A 16,009-nucleotide genomic window follows, 5' to 3' on the forward strand; every position below is an offset into this window, starting at 1 on the left:
GCTTCTTTAAAAATAAACTATTAATTTAATTAAGAAATTGAGATTCATTGATATCCGGTGAAGGTTTTAAAGTCACCTTTTCTACAAATCAAACTAAGTAGATAGGCGCAAATTTGAGATGTGGCAATGTCGCCTTCTCTATCTCAGTTGGTTTTTACAGTACGTGGTCAACCTCCGATTGTTTGATCGGGTTAAAATGCACAATGTGATATCTGTTCTTCCTAAATCTATGGTACGGAACCATCGGTGGGCGAGTCCGACTCCCACTTATCCGGTTTTTTTATTTGAGAACTTAACTATATTCCTCCAAAAGTATTCCGTGCCCAATTAAAGAACAGTTAAAGCCGATTCCTTATGGAATTCTTCACATTCTTCCATACGGAATGGCAGAGAACAAGGCTCCAGCCTTATCAAAGGTGAGATCGGTGTTTTAAGCGCCCCATCGCGGTAATGGGCCCATCCGTATTAAACAAAATAATCAGTCAATAACGATTGGCCGACATAAATACCTCAGACAACAAAAGAACATATATTTTCATTTGTATTCCAACTCAATATTTACAGGTTTGGTTTGGTTTGTCGAGAATGATACCTAAAGATTTTTTTTCATAGCAACTGTTAAAATTGGCTTATAAATTTTCTATTATCAAAAATAGTAGATAAAATAGTACTTTAACCGCAAGCGTAGATTAAATGATACTTTAACAGCGAGGATAGGTTAAAATCTTTATTTCTTCTCGCACGTTTTTTAATTGCTTCCATTTTTGAGAATTTTTGTATTCCTTTTCATAAGTTATTTGGGATTTAAATGGAAGTAGTTTGGATATGGCGCCCTAGTAGCATCTATCTGACTTCGAACTAAATCTAACCTGAAGCGACGTCAGACTTTGTGCAAATTTAGGTCGGGTGCTCGTGATACGACCTGTGACGTCGCTTTCCTATTAAAAGCGACGTCGTTGGATCCGAGTCGGTAAATCCAACGATATGTCGACGTACAAAATAACAACGTACCATTTTTATTAATTTCCCAACGTCGTTCCCACGTTGGCTTGCACGACGTACATATACTTGAACTAGCCCGACGTCTACCCGTTGTCTGAATAGGATACGTCTCACTGATAATCCCTAAAGTAACGTCTAATTATATTTTGTTGTATTTTATGTTCATATTTATAACCTAATTTACGTATCTCTATTTATGTCCGTAAATACAACCCATTAAGTAGCATTTGCGACCTAATGAACATCATGAACATAACCTAATAAAAAGTTTTTGTAAACAAACTTAAATTTTTATTATGCCTAAAAAAACACTAAAAAGGCATTTAGACATTCATCTACATTTTACAGAAAGAGGTCGAGGCTTTTGCAAAATAATAATAGTAGTAGTGATGTCTTGCCTCCACCCGTAAATGCTTTTTATCCGGAAGAGATGCTGCATTACACTGGTGCATCTTAATTTCATTTTTTAGCTTAGGATACCAGCAGATCCCATCCTCCTCCGACATGTGAGGTTAGGCTTAAAAAAGTGGCTGCCCATTTTTTTTTAACGAGAAAACAAAAACTAAAATATAGTTGCACAAATCCCCAAATCACTGATATGCAAAATGCAAAGTGAGGTTACGTGGCGTACGTTGGAATTATATACGTCATAATACGATTGCCGGTCGTCCGGTTAGATGACTTCGGTCGTGTGAGACGACTAATGTTGGAGACCCGGTCGGAATTGGTATATTGGTAGTTCATATTAAGTTGGACACAGAAATCGGCCATTCTTAACACGTATCCGATTGTCAGCCGTTTTATGTTTTTAAAATTTATATTCACATTTCGATTTCTAGTAGAATAATATTGATAAGGTTGAATTTGGGGGGAACCACAGTACAGTTTTATGATTAAACCAGCTAGAAAATTAAAAAAATATTTTGCGAGTTACTTTTTTATAGATATTTTTATTTCATAAATCTAATTTAACCAGATATATCAAGAAAGTGACTTCCGTTGACAAAACTGATGTCTGGATTAATGATTCAGAATTATTATAATATGAAATTAGATAGGCACTTATAGTTATATTCGAGGAGTGATTATGAATCCATTTGTAATTAGGTAGTTTGGTTAGGTTTTTATGTATTCTTGGTAGCGAATATGAAACAAAACGTAACGTAAGTGCTTAGCGACGAATTTTAAGTAACTAAAATCCAACGTAATATGACGTTGGTAATTGGTAGAATTACATTCCCTATTAAGTCAGATACCGACGTCGAGGCCACCCGAATCTGTATTCCCCATTTAGGTGCAAATAAGGGTCGTCAGGTGGTCGAACCGACGTTGGTACCCGACGTCGGGTTTATTGAACGCGACGTATACCCGACGTTAGATAACGTCCAAATGCTACTTGGGCGTTTGTCGCCTCAGCCTGAATATCTGCTGGTAATTTACTTATTTCGTTTTGAGCCATTTCTGGCTGCAATTCAATCAGCAATCGACACGAAAGAGAATTAAAAAATATTACCTCAAAACTGACAACTAAAGAGACAGCTTTATTTATTTGTCAAATTACATAGAAACCAACGCCAACCCATCAGCACAATATTTTTTCTACTCGTGATAAATTCCTTGAAATAATAATTTCTGAATTTTTTATTAAAACGTAACTCGCTATGAAAAAAAATAACACGACGATAAAATTGCATTATTATCTCGATTTCATCGCTCGTGAATTAATCTTCTCGATCGACGATCAAATACCATTTTATCGTCTTGTATAAAAAATAACTAAATATAATACAAAAAACATATTATACAATAATCTTTTTAGAATTCATAAGCATCAGAAACTGCAAAATATTCATTGAACTGTAGGCTTGGTGCATTTCAGTTAATTTCAAAAAATTCCGACCGCAGCACTGTATACGGCAGAAATCAGAAATTTTCGCTATTTCACGCCGTCCCCGTTACAGTTCATGTTGATCACACATTAAAATAATAATGAAATCGTGCCTTTGTCATAATATTTAAGTACGTTAGTTTTTTTATAGTGCAGTTATTGAAACTATAAAAAATTAAGGTACGAGGTTTGTGAGATGTAACGTTGTTTCGGGTAGTAAAAATTAAGTGAAAAAGAATCCGAACTAGGCGTCGTGTTGTGAGAATTTCAAATGTTAATAAAATTGACAAAAAAAGTTAACGCGTAAAGGAGAGCGTAATCAGGCATTATTGGTAATTATTAATATATATCGATATTAATATTATATATATTCAATAACTCAACTTTCCCCGATATTCAACTCTCCCGAAACAACATTTTAGAGCTTCATAGATTCTCACACCGATTTGATTAAAAGCACAAATGGATACAAGCATTTCGACGAAACAAGTGGGTTACATAATCAAAAAGGATAAAATATAATTTGCAACATTAATGGTATACTTTTTTTAATCAACTAGTAATTAAATGTTTTATGAACATCTTTGAAAATTATAATTATGTACCTACCTTTAAAAAATTTCGTTATAGCCGAAAGAGCAATTGACCCCTGACTGACTATGCAATTATGACCCCACTAGCAAAACCGGTGCGTAAAACTATGCTCGCTACCGTAGTTGAACTCATCTAAATCTGTTATCGTCCTTCTTGCCAGGTGTCCTGCCATTAGAGGGATTTGATTCTGTGGATGACATGTATTACCTCGGTCTTTTGTTGTATCCACTCTATTCTTTTATGTTTTTTTCTAGGATATTCCCAGAATTTTTATTCCATTGAGCGTTGTGCGATCTGCAGTTTCCTTATAATACCCGTTTTAAGTGTCTAGGTTTCGCATGTATAGGTCGTGACTATAATATATAATAGCTCTAAAAGCGTAAAAGGTTCATGGCTTGATTGGTTACCTTTCTCCATTTGTTTCCGTCTTTCGCCTTTATACTCCACCCATCCACTCTTATCCTTTTCAAGTCCTCTTCAACATCTTCTCTCCATCTGGTTCTCGATCTATCCTTCCATCTCTTTCCACCCATTTCACGTTTCATTATCATACTAGGAATTCTTGCTTCAACCATTCTTTCAATGTGTCCCAGCCATCTCAGTCTTTGTGCTCTTGCTACTCCCGATACACTCGGTGCCCGTTATAGTTGCTTTAATTCTTCATTTGTTCTTCTGGTCCATATGTTTTATATCTTCTTTCCTCCAAAAATCTTCCTCAGTATTTTTCTTTCCCAAATCTCTAGCCTCGAACTTTCCGTTGCATTGAACGTCCACGTTTCACATGCATACAGCACTATTGGTCGTATCATTGTTTGGTACATTCTGAGTTTTAAACTTCTAGAAATGTTCTTACTCTTAATAATTTTCTGTAGTTCGCTAACACATCTATGTCCAGCCGTTATTCTTGCCACAATTTCTTAAGTTACATTTGGTGTCCTTAGAAATACGGCTCCTAGATATGTGAATGTATGTACTTCCTCAGAGAGAGAGAGATTTGTATCGTTTCCCTCTCACAGTCCCTTCTCCCTTCTCAAAATCCCTATCTGACCACTCTATAAATTTCGTTTTCTTCTCATTAAACACTAAGCCTACTTTTTGCACTTGATCTTCTAGTCTTTTGGTCACCGATATCAGCTCTTTCCGATCTCTTGCTAAGATAACTAAATCATCTGGAAAGGCTAAGCCTTGGTGTTTTTTTTGTATACAGAAGGCTCTCTCTGTTGATTCCCGCATCTTTTATAACTTTTTCTAATACTACACTAAACAGTATACCCCAGTGCAGTTATGATATTTACCATGTTGAAATTGCAAAAATTTTTAGAAAGCTGCGACTATTGAAAATAGTTAGCATTAGTAACCCTTATTAACATACTAAAAGTCCCCATTTATCCGGTGTGTGCGTCATCAAAAAAAATCTGCCGCCTTCTTCGTTTCAAACCAAACCAAAATTCAAGATGGCGGCCGATTTTTTTTGATGACGCACACACCGGACAAATGGGGACTTTTAGTATGTTAATAAGAGTTACTAATGCTAACTATTTCCAATGGTCGCAGCTTTCTAAAAATTTTTGCAAATTCAAAATTATTTGCACTGGCTTGGAGATAGTGGATCCCTCTGTCTTATGTCCCTGATTATAATTTTTTCCGTTGTTTTCTTGTTTACTATGACTTCATTTACTGTCTCTGGACGATCTTACTTTTGTAATGCATTTTGCTTCTAATTTGTCAATTGCAACATGATCTATTTGGTTAGTTGTTACTCCATCTGGTGATCTCCATGTAGTCTTTTGTATATGTCTTTCCTTTTGAATGTCTTTTTTTCTTCGGTCGGTTTCCATGTTTTTTTTCTTCGGTTGTGAAATTATTTATTAGAAATTTTGACTCAAAACAAAATCTGCCAAATGATTTAGTCTATCCTACTTTATATTTTAACACGGATTTATGTCAAAATTCATCAATTTTTACAGAGAATTAAAATAAACAAGAAAATGGAATGTCTGCATCTGTATACTTTGTTACTCTGAGTAAAATACCAAGTGGGCACCATTTTAAACTGACAAATCTGGCCAGAGGCATATAGCCCATTAGTCATTCCGATGTTAAATACAATTTTTATCGCTGTCGAACGTTTTTCTTTCTTTCTTCTTCTTCTCTTTTCCTTCGTTTTCTTGGCCCTCTCCATCTTCTTTTTCTTCCTCTTTTCGGACAGCCGAAATTTTCGAAGGGATATGGGTCGCTGACCCTCGAAACAGCACCGAAGATGGAATACGCGACGGAGGTTATAGCCCTCCCCATATTCAAGGTCCTTGGATAAGCAATTACATACCGTATACCATTAAAAAGAAAATAATACGGCTCTGAAAATGTCGGCTTGCAATTCCACAAAAAATCAGCCATACAGTTAAATTTATTTTTGCTGTTTAGTTCATTAAACTAACATTAAGGAAGAATGGTATAACTTTTATACAGGGTTGTTCACCACATACGACACGGATTATTGTAGCTAATATTATATATAGCTGTATATTTTTTCACTCAGTAATTTTATACAGGTACGGACGAAAAGTTATTACACTTCAAAACAGTTAAAACCTTTGTTAAAACCTATGAATAAGAAGACTAAGGAAGGAGCATAATGCTATCCAAGTATTCATGCATGGTGGGCGGAAAAAGGACTCTAAGGTGGGGATCCTTGACAGTTCCGTTTGACAATTCATTTGACACATTTGAATTTGATTTGAAATTTTGTAGATTTGTCAGTCTTTACGGAGCTTATTTTATGTTATTTATTATTTATTCTACTACTGATAGTTGTATAAAGGTAGTAAATCTAGATGGAAATTGTGGCAGAACTTAAATTAACAGTGACACTATCGCGATTTATCGAAAAAGACTCAAAAATAGTTGGTTGTGTAGCGTGCGGTAGATCTCGGCAAAAATCGAGTGAAATAATGGAACAACTTGTCGCTAGTAAGTGACTATATAATATACATACGTGTAGTAAATCGATCATTTATGAAATGAAAAAATATTGAGTCTACCCCATGTCAACCCTACATCATAGTTTTACATTTTTTAAATAAAATTAGAACGGCACTGATAAACATTAATATTTTTGACATGCTCCTTCCTTAGTCTTCTTATTCAAAGGTTAAAACACATGTAAGTGGCGCCCCCTACAAATAGTGAGAACAAATAGTGAACCCAAAACAACAATGAGTCTTATTTACATCAAAATCAAATTTCTCATGTCAAAAAACTCCCAGACACCATTTTTCATCCAAATATTGACGTTACTTCGGGAATTATTAGTTAAAAAGTTAAAACTATCTTTTTTCGAAGAGAATTTTATTGCTTAAAAATGTTAAATGTTAGCAAAATTAGAGAAAAATAAAAAAAGATTTTATAGAAAAACAATTTAACTTGTGCAATTATTGTTCTTATTATTAAACGTTTTGTTAATAAGGCTTTTAAAAATATCCCATTAGCTGACGTAATGGCGCCAACTACTGTGATTGGTCCAAAGTTACAAGGCAACCTGTTTAATATAACAACCAAGGGTTGGTAGTTGGTACCAACCATACAAACAGCGTAAAAGTGAGACGCGCGCAACAGCTATATAGGATGTAATGACAGCATTCCAGTTGACTTGGTCCAACTACACTTTGCCCGTGTCAAAAAAAAACCGGCTTAATACTACTGTATACAACCAAGCAAAAACTGAACAGCTTATATGCTTTCCGATTAAGTTTCACCAATATTTTTATTAAAAATTAATTTTAGATTGATTATTAATAAAAATGACATTCAAGCACTTGTTACACAATTTGGGTGAAGTCACGACAAAACAGATATTAAAAAAATAATTAGAAAATATTAATATATCATACCGCGAAAATCATATATGAGAGGTCGAAAGTAAGAGTGGGATAAAATTTTGTTCAAAGCAAAAGTGGGTTTAAATTTTCTCTAAGATCAAAAATAGCATATACATCACAACTTTGGGCAAAAGTGAATCGAATATTAATCAGCGCAAAAATGGTTCGACAAAATATTCAGGGCAAAAAAGCTATAAAATATTAACCCGTTTTTGCGCTAAGAAAATAATACGTAGATTCGATAGACGATAAGAAAATGGTTCTTTTTTTTACCTCTGCGCGCTGCCGTATTTATGTACTATCGAAGGGGCGTTTTTATAATACTATTGAGTATTGAGTGCTGTTTCACATGGAGCGGACGTGCGGACCATCGTGGACCATTGTGTGTATTTTTTTAAGAATTGACGGAGTACTTTCACCTGTAGATCGCCCATTGGTTGAACAAGTACCATGAGTATTGAATGTATGAATACTTTCACATAGGCGCGGATGATCCGTCGAAGCAAGGGATCGACGGATGGCTGTTGGACGAAATCATACGGGCGGACCATCCGCGCCCATGTCAAAATACTCATACAAGCTCATAGTACCTCTTCAATAAACGGACGGTCCGCGCGGAAGCCGGACGGCCCGCTCCATGTGAAACGGCACAACAGGGACGATCAGCGCGGACGGTTTGAGCGAATGCTCCGCTCCGTGTAAAACTGCACTTCATACTAAATTTTATTTCGTGTTTTTGCACCTATTTTAGTGTGTTGTTTATCTTTCTTGTCTATGGTGTTGTTCAGTATGGCAAAGCATCTCTAGCAGAGCTGCAAGCTCACAGAAAAATGTCTGTGTTTTTTTGACTTAAATCATTTTAGTGACTTAAGTCATTTGATTTTAAGTCGATAAATCAAATGACTTATGTCATTTCATTTATTTCGAAAGATGACTTAAAATACTTAAATCTTTTTTTAACGACTTAAGTTATTTTAAAAAGATTTAAATCTTTTTAAAAGATACAATATGACCGAAAAAGAACGGCGTCAGCGATGACTATGAAATGAAGTTCGCTGTCATTTTATATGTAAAATTAGATGGGGAATGTCATTGATGTTTATTTCCAAGCCAACTGGATGCCGTTTTTTTTCATACGGTATATACCTATTGATATAGTAATTATTTATATTTTTTTGCTTCACACTGCTGTACTGCTGTTTATATAATTTTTTGTGTTTCACACACATTTTTATACCTATAAGATAATGAGTTTGATATTACAAAACACAGTATTTTAGTTATAGGAAAATATAAAAGCCTAACGGCTCGGAAATTTTCAAAAGTGAAGAACATAATTATACAAAAATTATTTCCATTGTCTAGATGTGCACTTCCGAATATAACTTGTTTAGTTTATATCTGGTCGGCACCTTTTGACTTCGGCACGCGCTTTGATATCACACACGGACCGCCGCCGCCGATGCCATTTGAAGAAAAATATATTTCATAGAAAAATTAAATTACTCCCTCTTTTTATGCGATTTTCGAAAAGAAAATGCGGACTGGGACCACATACGTATTTGCATTGATTGTGTCCGCACGTGTAATACGGAAGAATATAATATTTTTATACTTTTTATGGGGCGGAGTCACAACGCCCCCCCCCCCCTCCCCCCCCCCCAGCTACAACGTTGTAAAAATCAATTCATAGAACTGATTTTATGCCCTTAGCAATTTAAATACACTAAAAAGAAAAAAAAAATTCTTTAAAATTTTTATTATGAACTTTTATAACGTCATTACATAATTTTATATTATATAAAAGCTTGTAGCGAGATTTGAGTGTACAGTTGTACGACAACTTTATCTTGTAATTCCTTTTCTAGTGGTGTATCATAAGACAAACTTTCAAAATGAGACAGGGTAGACACAGGTTTTAGATTGTCATGTATATTGTATATACTTAAAGTAAAGTTGTCGTACCAGATTTTTATGAGTGCAACTGTACACTCAAATCTCGCGACAAGATTTAATATAATATTAAAATTATGTAATGACGTTATAAAGTTCATAATAAAATTTTAAAGAAAAAGTTTTTTTTTCTTTTTGTGTATTTAAATAAAAGCTTGTTTTTAAAAAAAGTTCTTTTCTTTAAAATTTATTTTTTACTTTTTAGTTATGCTGGTTTTTCTTAAATAACTTTCTATGGGCATCCTAATAATATGTATATCGATTTTCATTAACAAAGGAGAACTTAAAAAAACGACAGCTGTCAAATTTGACAGTTCAAATGTGAGACAAATAAAACGAAAACCGACTATGGGGTAGGGGGCATCAATATATCGATTTTATCAAAATCGGACAACTTTGAAATTGTTTTGGACAGCTGTCAATTCTGACAGCTGAATTTTTTTTCTTCTTTCATTTTAGCCCATGGCCATCCTATATATATATATATATATATATATATATATATATATATATATATATATATATATATATATATATATATATATATATATATATATATATATATATTATGTCGATTTTTATCAAAATCGGTTCACTTCGAAATTTTGACATGTCATTAAACTGTCATTTTTTCAAGATAGCCGCCCACATATTTTTTTTCATATGTATATACCCACAATATACCTATATTATAATAATTTTTTTTATAATAGAATTTTAAAAAATCAAAAACCTCAAAAATGGCGCCATTTTGGCCGCCATTTTAACAGCTGTCAAAAATTCTGGTCATGCCTTGTAAAAAAATGTATAATTTCCTACAATCAAAGGAAGTGGTTCTAATTTAGCTTACATGATTTGCCCCGAACAAACATACATACAAAGCAAGTTAAATAAAAGCTTATAAAAAGTTGATTTTTACACTACTTGTTGCATATGGTGCAAATGTTATTTTTGTATAGAAACTAGAGGAACATGAATAAACTGACTGGCAAATACGCAAACAGATTTTTTTATCTAATATTAATTTAACGATTTTTTCTTCGGACAAAAAAGGAATATTTTTAATCTTAGAGTAAAAGTGGCATATAATTATAACCCATTTTTACGGTAAAGTTTCTTTCTCTCATTTTTGCTCTCATTGCTACTTAAACCGCTTTTGCCCTCTGAAAAACGCAAACCGTTTTTGCCGAGAGTAAAATTTTAACCCACTTTTGCTATCAGCCTCTCATATGTAAAAAAGAGAAATATACTGTTTATTATCAGGAATTTATTGCATTAAATAATTTAAAAAAAAAATCCATTTGTGGTTTGATAGAAAATGTAATAAAACAATCAATTCTAGTTACACGTGCTTACTTTCACTAGTTCCGAACAACTTTTATAATAATGATATTGAATTATATGTGTTCATATTTTTTTTTGGATGACTAGACAAAATATTAGATTTTTAGAAATGTCGTAATTTTATTGAAAAACAAATCAGTGTTTTAAAACTACATTACAAAAAAAATATTTAAACTACATCATATATTTGTTCTCTATCAGAAACACGTTATAGTTTAAAAGTACATAGTTTTGCAAGTACGATTTTTTCAGAGATTAGCTGACAGGCCCGTTCCTCAGATAGGTAGCGCCCTGGGGCAATTTTTTTTTGACGCCCCATAGAGAAGCTATCAATTACTATCGACGAGGAAGGAGATCCACTGAGATTTTTTTTTCTGATTAGACACCAGTATGATGCTTCTACTTATTTACACATTATAAATTATACAAGGTCCTGCAACAGTACGTCGGGCATCTATTAAGGTCCCATAAGAAAGAAATTTCTTGTTTAGATATTTTGAGTCAAGTATTTTTCTATACATTTCAATATCTTTCTATATTTCAATATGCGACTTTCCTAGTAGTTTATTATCTAGTATGAAGTTAATGAAAAAGCAAATGATCTAGCTTGAAAAGGAGCGAAAACTCCACTAGCTGAACCAGACCGTTCTGCTTCCCAAGTAGAAACCAACTTAAAACGGAACTCAAGAACCTGGAAGACTCCATCCGTAACTTGGAATGGAAATCCTCCAACGGCCTAAGACACCGAAAGAAATTTCTCAGGACTTACGACCGAGAAAAAACAAAGATGTTCCTTGATTTAAGTATAAACTATCTTCGGATTGTCAGGGGGTTTTTAACAGGACACTTAGACATGTTCGGTCTTCCGGTATACCGGTTTCAATCGGTACAGAAAAATAGATTCATGATAATATGAAAATCAAAAAACCTGTATAAAACGATTTTGGTACCGGTTTTTGTGCAAAGCTGATTGTGTTCTCCTACTCTAGGTACCGTATGATCGAAAAAAACTGCGTCAGCGATGGCTAGGAAACGAAGGTCGCTGTCATTTTATATGTAAAATTATATGAGAAATGTAATCGATGTTCATTTCAAGCCAACTGGACGCCTTTTTTTCGATCATTCGATATAATACGGTCAGGAACATGCAATGTAATTATTTTGATGTATGTTTAAGGTATTGCTAGTATTTTGGTCTAGTAATATAGTCTTCTTTTTTTAATACATCTAAAATTCAAGTAAAGCATCTTACTCATAGATCACTCATGTATATATTCAAAAAAAAATAAATAGCATCTTATTTCCGCTCATTTATATCTCCAAGAACCTACTTTTTTCATTTTTCATAAGTAAAGAGAATGTTGGACAAGAAATCAAGAATATACCGGAAATGTGAATATAAACAATGAGAATCTTAAGTTAGATCAATAACATTATAACGGTAACGAATAGATTTACGATATATTCCGAAAAATCTAATTTATCCCTTAAAATACCGTATTTATTACTTTACTGTATTTACTTAACGTTACAGGAACGAGAACTTTCTATTTACAATTTTTAATATGGTATCATGAGGTATATGCTCACTGACACAACAACCAAAACTGTTATTTCGGTCTTTCTGAGATTCCGGTCCATCCGGTCTTTCGGTCCAACCGGTCTTCCGGTCCAGCCGGAATTCCGGTTCAGTATCGGTACCACCCATCTAATTGTTGGAACCGGTATACCGGTTGTAGGACCGGTACTTCGTGGTACCGGATACCGATACTGAAATCTTAGGACCGAACATCCCTAAGGACATTGTCTCCTCAATGAACACCTCAGTATAGATTGAAGCTAAGAAACAACGGCGAATGCAGATTCTGTGGGGAAATTGGGAAACACCAGAACACCTTATAACTGAGTGCGCCGAGACGACGACCATTCCTGACATGAACTTTGGTACGATTGATATTCGACTGATATGTACAGGGTGGCGCCTCTCATACGCCACGGAGGTTCCAAGGAGAACGACAGTTTGTATTGAAATGAAATTTTGTGAGCATATGTAGGTTAATTCAGAGCACTTTTTAGAAATATAGAGAGTTCTACAGGGTGTCTCCAAAAAAAGTTACATATCAAAGTTGTGTTTTTTGTAATGGAACACCCTATATATTAATTGATTTTCGGATTCTTGGAGACAAATAAAGGTGAGTTTTATAAGAGAAGTATATGACTAAAATGTAAGGTTTTTGACATATTTAACATTTTCTAGAAATAAAGAAAAATTTTTAAATTACAATAAAAGCTACCTAAATTGGAATTTACTCGGTATAACCTAATATGTAGTTAAATTAACTATTGTACTTTAAATCAAATTAAAAATTGATCCAAAAAGTTATACAGGATGAGAGAAAATTAATATTGAACATTGGCCACCTTTAAAAGCATGTTACTCTTTTATTTTAAATGGAACACCCAGTATATTATTCTGAAATTCAATGGAGAATTCATGTGTCCTCAAAATACTATTAACCGGGCCTACCTCTCAAACAAAGATTTTCCTAGATATTTTCATTTACATGATTTGATCTGAGTAGATCTTTATTATTTCATAAAATCTAGGTGGCTGTGATATATCTGACGTTACTTCAACATAGCTGTCTAATTAATCCAACTTCAACAACTAGTTATCATTTTGTATCAGTTAAAACAAAAAAAAATCTCAGAAATTTGCCGAAAATGCAAACTTATCCTACATCAGAGAGAATTGATTTGATTCTATTAGTTGGTGAATGCTTACTCCATTCACCATTAATAGAATACTTAAATGCTCCTGATTTTATCTAGTATGGGTTTTTTTTATGGGGATATGTTAAAGACAGTCTTTACAAACCTCGACCAACTATTGTCGACAACATGAGAAAATTTATTGTAGCTGCTCTTCGAGATAGAACTCCACATATGCTTTTTAAAATGAAAAGATCCTTTTAAAAAGATAATCAAAATGATAATAATAAAGCATAAAATGCAGTTAACAGGAAAGGAAGCATTTTGAGCATTTGATTTCATCTAGCTAATTTTTGTCACATAGTTATAGGTTTATATCTGGTTTTAATTCTGTAATAATTAAAATATGTTTTAAACGTCTATCTTTTTATTACCGTTGAGTATTTTACTATACAATCTTTAATTTTTGTTAAATTAACAAAAGGTATATCACACAGCCACCCTAGATTTTTTCAAATAATAAAGATCTACTGACGCAAAATCATAAAAATTAAAATATCTAGGGAAGTCTTTGTCTGAGGGGTAGGCAACCTTAATAATATTTTGAAGATATACAAAATCCCAATTGAACACCAGAAAAATATACTGGGTGTTCCATTTAAAATAAAGGAGTAACTTGCTTTTAAAAGTGACTAATGTTCCATATCAATTTTGTCTCACCCTGTATAACTTTTCGGGTCAAATTTCAATTTGGTTTAACGTACAATAGTTACTGTAATTAAATATCACGCTATACAAGGTCAACTAAAATTTAGGTAGCTATTATCGAAATTTAAAATTTTCTCTTCATTTTCACAAAATGTGAAATATGTATCACAACAATCTACAATCTAATTCAATCACATCTCTGGTGTTTAATTATCCGAACTAAAACGGTTACACTGCACGCAGATATTCAATAAGTAGTATCCAATTCGTTATCTTAATTATTTTTGCTATTGCAAACCAGTCTTCTACATTCACTTAAATATTTTTGGTACAATTCTAAATTATACATTTTATGCCCGAAGCCTGATGCTCTCAGTTTAGCGGTTTAACACTGGTAAGTACTGGTTCGGTCGTTAAATTAACCGTATAGCAAACAGACATGTGCTTCTGCGATCCTATCGTTAACTAAATAATTATAAGGGTATTTAAAAACTACCATAAAACAGCAAAATGGAGTAGGAGCCGGGAGATAAGTCGGTTTTGTATGGTCGGCGCTCTGCGCGGAACACCCGCAACTACATTTAAATTGCTCGATATTCGCGGGCGACAATAAGGCGGAAATAGATTACCGCAGTCGATTTGTTAATGGTTTGCAGGATTACTTGAATTCCTGCTCTTGTTACAATAAAAAAGGAAGGTATAGAAGACCTTTCCTCTAATTAGAATTGAATAACGGTTGTTTTAGAATGTGAAAATGTAGAAGATTAAAAACAGAAATAGGAAATCTACATTTTATTTGAGACTGTCTTTAATTTTGAAAATTTACAAAATATTTCATTGACTCTGCTGGCTATAGGTACTCGTAAAAAGTGCTACAAATCCGTAGTACATGCATTGGTATCTCGGAAACCGGACTCGTATACCGTAAATAGATATGTCTAGGGTTTCCGGAACCGGAGCTGTTTTTCGGAACCGGGAATTTCGGTACCGCGCCTCTTAGGAACCGGAATTTCCGGGGTTTTCGGTACTGACTAAGTTAGAAGAGTTTGATTTCGACCACTAGAAAGTATCAAAGGACTTTCTCACGTAACAAAAAAATAATTTTTTAATTATTGTGACCGAGGCCCGGTTCTGTGATGGCCAAAAATATCTGAACCCTAATTGGTAGTACTAATTAGAGTTTCTGGGAATTCCCGGTACTTTCGGTACCGGGCTTTCCCGGTTCTAAACCCTAGATACGACCATAGTTAAATTAAGGCAAAGTTGCATCATGGGATGTTTGCTAACATGCCATCAAAAAAGTTTCAAAATTTCAAGGATAGCTTAGCTTTTTGAAAAAATGGATTTTTTGGAGAATCAATTTAATTTTTTCCTGTCGTTACTTTTCAGGAAATCGAAAAAATAGTTGCACTTTCTCCGCCAGCCACTTTATCAGGGCCATCAGACCGTATTTTTATATTTTCAAATTAGCTAATAGTTTCTGAGGTACATAGGCCGACTTATTTTTATTAATACAGACCAGAATTTTTTATTTCAGGTTTTGAAGGAATTCAGTCTCCTGAGTACAACGATATGCCACACTTAATATGTATTTTTGTTTTGGGCACTTTAATTACACTATTTAAATTTATTTCAAATCCGGCTCTGGATTTTTAAATTATTTAACCTCATTATATTTATCGTAAAACGAATGATAGGCGCTGATTAATACTGAATAAGAAAGATCGAGCCAATTGAAAGATTCAAATAAATAATTTCCAGGTCGGTATTTTAAAGATATTATAGAACATTAAAATTTTTAACTTTTTGTATTATGAATTTAAAGCCTCAATGTACGATCTCGATAATATTAATCGTAATTATTATAAATAGATCAACTTCTATAAACTAGTTTCTAATGTTCTACATGTTAGAAAAGGTTTCCACCCTC

The sequence above is a fragment of the Sitophilus oryzae genome, unplaced genomic scaffold, assembly GCF_002938485.1.
Source record: "Sitophilus oryzae breed Bouriz unplaced genomic scaffold, Soryzae_2.0 scaffold_845_pilon_pilon, whole genome shotgun sequence".
Taxonomy (NCBI): domain Eukaryota; kingdom Metazoa; phylum Arthropoda; class Insecta; order Coleoptera; family Curculionidae; genus Sitophilus; species Sitophilus oryzae.